Raw genomic sequence first — 6000 nt, forward strand, 5'->3', positions numbered from 1 at the left:
TTCTTGAGGTCATGTGTTGTCTCTAGAAGTGTTTGCAGCAGTTCACAACTCAATAAAAAATGAGGTTAACAACAACAACAAAAATACGCACCTCATTTGTGGACCTTACTACCTCTACCACCTACTTTATCAATTATCAGAATTGGAGATTGTAATATGTTTGGCATCCCAAATGTGAAACTTTGATATTACTATGTTCAGCATTCCAAATCTGAAACTTTAGTATTGCTATATTTGCAAGTTCCTCTCTTCCCTTGCAGGTTCAGAATTCTCTACCCCAGAAAAGTCTTAGTTCCTTTATCTCCTTGTGCCTTATTTACCACTCAAGTTGGAAGCCAGCATAATTTAACAGGACTTTATAACCTCCAATCCATCCTCCAATATTGCCACTAGAGTTACCTTTCTAAAAGGCAAAGACACTCATAGCAATCCTTTTATTTCAAAACTTACTAGCCCCTAGGACTTCCCTGACGGTCCAGTGGTTAAGAATCAGCCTGCCAGTGCAAGGGATATGGGTTCAATCCCTGGTCCAGGAAGATTCTGCATACCTTGGAACAACTCAGCCCGTGTGCCACAACTACGGAAGCCTGAGCACCCTAGAACCTGTGCACCACAACTAGGGAGTAGCCCCTGCTCACCCAAGTAGAGAAAGCCTGAGCCCAACAGTGAAGACCCAGCACAGTCAAAAAATTTTTGTAAATTAAAAAAAAAAAAAGAAAAACCTTACTGCCCCTTAGATACATATAGGATAAAATTTAAGCTTTTGCCTGGACTACAAGATATTTTGTATTCAGCTCTTGACTACTTCTCATGCTCATGAGAAGTCCAGGCAGTCTCCCTTTGATGTTCCTAATCAAGCTGACCGCTTACCCTTCCTGGGAGACCACAGACCCGCCAGTTCCCCAGCCGGGAATGCTGTTGTCATTTGCACTTCACCCTTCTACTATTCTTCTACAACCTTCTGCTATTCTTCTACTAAGAATCTGCCTACAATGCAGGAGACCCCAGTTCGATTCTTGGGAAGGGAAGATCTGCTGGAGAAGGGATAGGCTACCCACTCCAGTATTCTTGGGCTTCCCTTGTGGCTCAGCTGGTAAGTGAAGTGAAGTGATGTGAAAATCGCTCAGTCATGTCTGACTCTTTGCAACCCCATGGACTATACCATCCATGGAATTCTCCAGGCCAGAATACTGGAGTGGGTAGCCTTTCCCTTCTTCAGAGGATCTTCCCAACCCAGGGATCGGACCCAGGTCTCTCACATTGCAGGCAGATTCTTGAGCAGCTGAACCACAAGGGAAGCCCTCAGCTGGTAAAGAATGGCTCAGATGGTAAAGAATCTGAGCCTGCAATGCAGGAGACCTGGGTTCAGTCCCTGGGTCGGGAAGATCCCCCAGAGAAGGGAATGGCAACCCATTCCAGTATTCTTGCCTGGAGAATTCCATGGACTGAGGAGCCTGGCGGGCTACAGTCCATGGGGTCTCAAAGAGTTGAACATGACTGAGCGACTTAACACTTTCTTCTACTAGTCCTTCAAGTTTTAGCTCAAATTTTAACTCCCCAGGAAAACCCTCTCAGCCTTTAGCCAATTTTTCAATTGCTCTATCCTCAGAATACCGTATTTATGCCATACATCACTTATCAAGTAGTAGGATAATTTGCTGTCATGTCTATTTCCTTCGCTGTGAGTTCTCAAGGACAGAAAAAGTAGTTCATCAATTTCCAGTGTCTAGCACAACGTTTAGCGAATTGTCATATTCACTATGGAAATACTGAACAAGTGATTGAAAGGCAACTGAATACTCATATCACCAGAAAAGTAGCAGAATTATTTGTCTTTCTTCCTCTAAACCTTTTCGTTTCATGACTCCTTCATAATTTAAGGTGAAGTCACTCAATCGTGTCTGACTCTTTGTGACCCCACGGACTGTAGCCTACCAGGCTCTTCCATCCATGGGATTTTCCAGGCAAGAGTACTGGAGTGGGTTGCCATTTCCTTCTCCAGAGGATCTTCCCCACCCAGGGATCGAACCCAGGTCTCCCGCATTGTAGGCAGACGCTTTACTGTCTGAGCCACCAGGAAAGTCCTTCATAATTTAAAACATTACTCAAAACCCCAAAGAACTGTTGTATCTGTAGGTGATATCTATTGATATTTACTGTACTAAAAACTGAGAAAATTTAAAAATATTTATGATACATTTCAAAATAATAATCCATTACATTGATAATATATTTGTATTAAAATAACTATTTTTAAAAACAGAGAAGAGTGGCATTGTTTTGCTCAAAATTTTCCAAGCTAAGCTTCAACAGTACATGAACTGAGAACTTCCAGATGTTCAAGCTGTATTTAGAAAAGGCAGATGAACCAGAAATCAAATAGCCAATATCCACTGGATTATAGAAAAAGCTAGAGAATTCCAGAAAAAACATCTAATTTTGCTTCGCTGACTATACTAAACCTTTAACTGTGTGGATCACAACAAACTGTGGAAAATTCTTCAAGAGTGGGCTTCCCTGGTAGCTCAGCTGCTAAAGAATCTGCCTGCAATGTGAGAGGCCTGGGTTTGATGCCTGGGTTGGGAAGATCCCCTGGAGAAGGGAAAGGGTACCCACTCCAGTATTCTGGCCTGGAGAATTCCATGGACTGTACAGTCCATGGGATCACAAAGAGTCGGACACAGCTGAGCAATTTTCACTCACTTACCTGCCTCCTGAGAAATCTGTATGCAGGTCAAGAAGCAACAGTTAAAACCAGACAGGGAACAATGCACTGGTTCCAAATTGAGAAAGGAGTACGTCAAGGATGCATATTGTCACCCTGCTTCTTTAACTTACATGCAGAGTACACCATGAGAAATGCCAGGCTGGATGAAGCGCAAGCTGGAACCAAGATTGCCAGGAGAAATATCAATAACCTCAGATATGCAGATGACACCACCCTTATGGCAGAAAGCAGAGGAACTAATAGCCTCTTGATGAAAGTGAAAGAGGAGTGTGGAAAAAGGTGGCTTAAAACTCGACATTCAAAAAACGAAGATCATGACATCCAGTCCCATCACTTCATGGTAAACAGATGAGTAAACAATGGAAACAGTGACAGACTTTATTTTCTTGGACTCCAAAATCACTGCGGATGGTGACTGCAGTCATGAAATTAAAAGATGCTTGCTCCTTGTAAGAAAAGCTATGACAAACATAGACAGCAAATTAAAAAGCAGAGACATTACTTTGCAGACAAAGACCCCTCCAGTCAAAGCTATGCTTTTTCCAGTAATCATGTATAGATGTGAGAGTTGGGCCATAAAGAAATGTGACCGCTGAAGAATTGATGCTTTTTGAACTGTGGTGGTGGAGAAGACTCTGGAGAGTCCCTTGGACTGCAAGGAGATCAAACCCGTCAATCCTAAAGGAAATCAACCCTGAATATCCATTGGAAGGACTGAAGCTGAAGATGAAGTTCCAATACTTTGGCCACCTGATGTGAAGAACTGACTCATTAGGAAAAAACCCTGATGCTGGAAAAGACTGAAGGCAGGAGGAGAAGGGGACGATAGAGGATGAGATGGTTAGATGGCATCATCGACGCGATGGACATAACAGTGAGTAAGCTCCGGGAGTTCGTGATGGACAGGGAAGCCTTGTGTCCTACAGTCCTACACGCATTGGCTGTAACCTGCACGGAAATGGCAAACCACTCCAGTGGAGCAGGAGCACGCTCCTTCAAGGTATACGGGAAGACTCTAGTATCGCGAGATGCCGCTGAGACTAGTTAGGGGCGTTAACCTGCAGTGGGTTCCCAGAACCCTTAGCGAAATTCTAATTCCCTAACTGCGCATGTCGCGGCGCAGGCGCAATTGATTTTTCTTGACTTCCGCTGGCTCCAGGGGCTATAAATACCGATTCCGTGCGATTCTAGGGTCTTTTCGGGAGAGACTCTCGTCCTACGCCCTTGTATCTAGGTGAGTGGTACCAACTGACCGCTTCGCGGGTGCTTCATCTGCTATGGGATCGGCCAGTATGCGTTTTCTGTAGGAACCGTACTGTTTAGAATGATTCCGAGTCTTCGGCGTTCCTGCCAACTACAGCTACTCGCAAAAAACGGGGTGGGGTGGGGTGGGGTGGTCGGGCGTGGGTCGGAGAGCCCTCGCGCGCCGCCGGTCTTGGCCGTAGCTAAGCGGTACTGGCGACGGAACTCGAGGGCCAGCAGGACTGCCGCCCTCCACGCCGAAAAGCTTAAGTGCGCAGCGCCCTCATTTCCTTATGCGCCATTATGCCGCCTCCTGGCGTGTTACTGTCTTAAGTTGAGTTGCAGACAGGGCATTTTGATTTAGAAACGGCTCAGCTGCCACTTAGTTTTTCTTTGGGGGTAATGTTTAATTTTGGATGATAGACTTTTGGGTCCTTAACTGTATAATCGCCTTAACCGCTTGCATTTGCTACTTAAAGTACTGTGACCAACGTGGATAACCCGGGAGGTCACTCTCCCCGGGCTCTGTCCAGGTGGCGTACGGGAGCATAGGGCTCTGCCCGGTGATGTACAGTCCCTTTCCACAACGTTGGAGATGAAGCCGGGCCTTGAGTCTGCGCCTGCATATTCCTACGTCTTCTCAGAGTCCTGTGGACAATGACTGGGGAGAAAAACCATGCAGGAAACAGCTCTCTGGAGCAATCTATCCGGATCTGGTTTGCTCCGAAGTGAATTTTTTTTTATTGTTTTATCCTGTTTTGCTGTGCAGTTGGGTTAAGTTTTTCCCTCTTTTGCAGCATTTCGTTTAGGATTCCAAATACAGCTGGATTTGAGGTGAGTGGATCTACGAATTGCTTTTGGCCTATCGGTGTTTGCTTTTTTTTTTGGTTCCACCAAATTGATTTTCACATCTCATGATGGAGAAAATTTTTATATTGCAAATGGGATAATTTTGACAAAATGATTTAACCAAAGTCAGCAAAGTTTCGTGCGTGAGCTGTGTAATGGGTGTATCTGCTCAGTCCGGGAGAACTAAGGATTCGGGTCTGTGATATTAGAAGTGAAATTGGGCATATGTTCCAGCATACTTAGGAAAGTAACTAATAGATAAAGCCTAAAATAGTCAACAGCTAACAAGAACTTGAAATTTGTGAGAAGCAGTTGATAATCTTGTGGAGTTTGACTTGGTTCAAGTATAGGTGGTGCATGAGATGAAGGGAAATGTAATGTCTTCAGTAGTGGTACAGTAATTCTGCTACATTCCAACCTTTCTGTGAAAAGCGTTGTAGACTTGTTACACCGCGCTACAATATAGCCGATTCCATGGAGCTTACAGTACTGTATAGCCCATTGTTTTAGCCGAGTGCCTAGGCTAACTTCAGTTTAATATTTTGATGCTGTTCAGATATTCCAACGTGGATACCCCAGGAGGTCACTCTCCCTGGGCTCTGTCCAGGTGGCGTAGGGGAGCATAGGGCTCAGCCCCGTGATGTACAGTCCCTTTCCACAACGTTGGAGATGAAGCTGGGCCTTGAGTCTGCACCTGCATATTCCTACAGCTTCTCAGAGTCCTGTGGACAATGACTGAGGAGACAAACCATGCAGGAAACATCCAGTATACAAAAGTTTTTAAAGCGAACTAAGTCTGTACAAATGAATCTAATCCTTTTTTCTTTTTATGTCATTTTCAGGAGAGAAGAGGAGCCTCACCAATTTCTCAGTTAGCAAAGCTTTGGAGTCTTTCTTTAACAGGGAGATTAGTAAAATAAAACTTAATTCTCCAGCCAAGAATACTGGAGTGGAACCCATTCCTTTCTCCATGGGGATCTTCCTGACCCAGGGATTGAACCTAGATGCTACTGCATTGCAGGTAGATTCTTTACCTTCTGAAACACCAAGTAAAGTGAGTAATACATTAATTGAAGATAAGCCTAGGAGATTTGGAAGTGTATAGGTATAATATTTAACCCCTGGAACTGTACCTTAAAACCCAGCAGAGTTAGTGTTCTGTTGCCCAGGCATTTACTGAA

General features: G+C 44.4%; 2 non-coding genes across 2 annotated transcripts; both read left to right on the forward strand.

Annotated features, from left to right (window-relative positions):
• The first annotated feature begins 4457 nt into the window (after positions 1-4457).
• On the forward strand, positions 4458-4661 carry LOC122426905. Its single transcript, XR_006265265.1, has one exon. It is a non-coding gene; the product is annotated as a small nucleolar RNA SNORA73 family (small nucleolar RNA).
• Positions 4662-5380: 719 nt separating this feature from the next.
• LOC122426904 lies at positions 5381-5584 on the forward strand. Its single transcript, XR_006265264.1, has one exon. It is a non-coding gene; the product is annotated as a small nucleolar RNA SNORA73 family (small nucleolar RNA).
• The last annotated feature ends 416 nt before the right edge of the window (positions 5585-6000 follow it).

The sequence above is a fragment of the Cervus canadensis genome, chromosome 24 (genome assembly GCF_019320065.1).
Source record: "Cervus canadensis isolate Bull #8, Minnesota chromosome 24, ASM1932006v1, whole genome shotgun sequence".
NCBI classification, from domain to species: domain Eukaryota; kingdom Metazoa; phylum Chordata; class Mammalia; order Artiodactyla; family Cervidae; genus Cervus; species Cervus canadensis.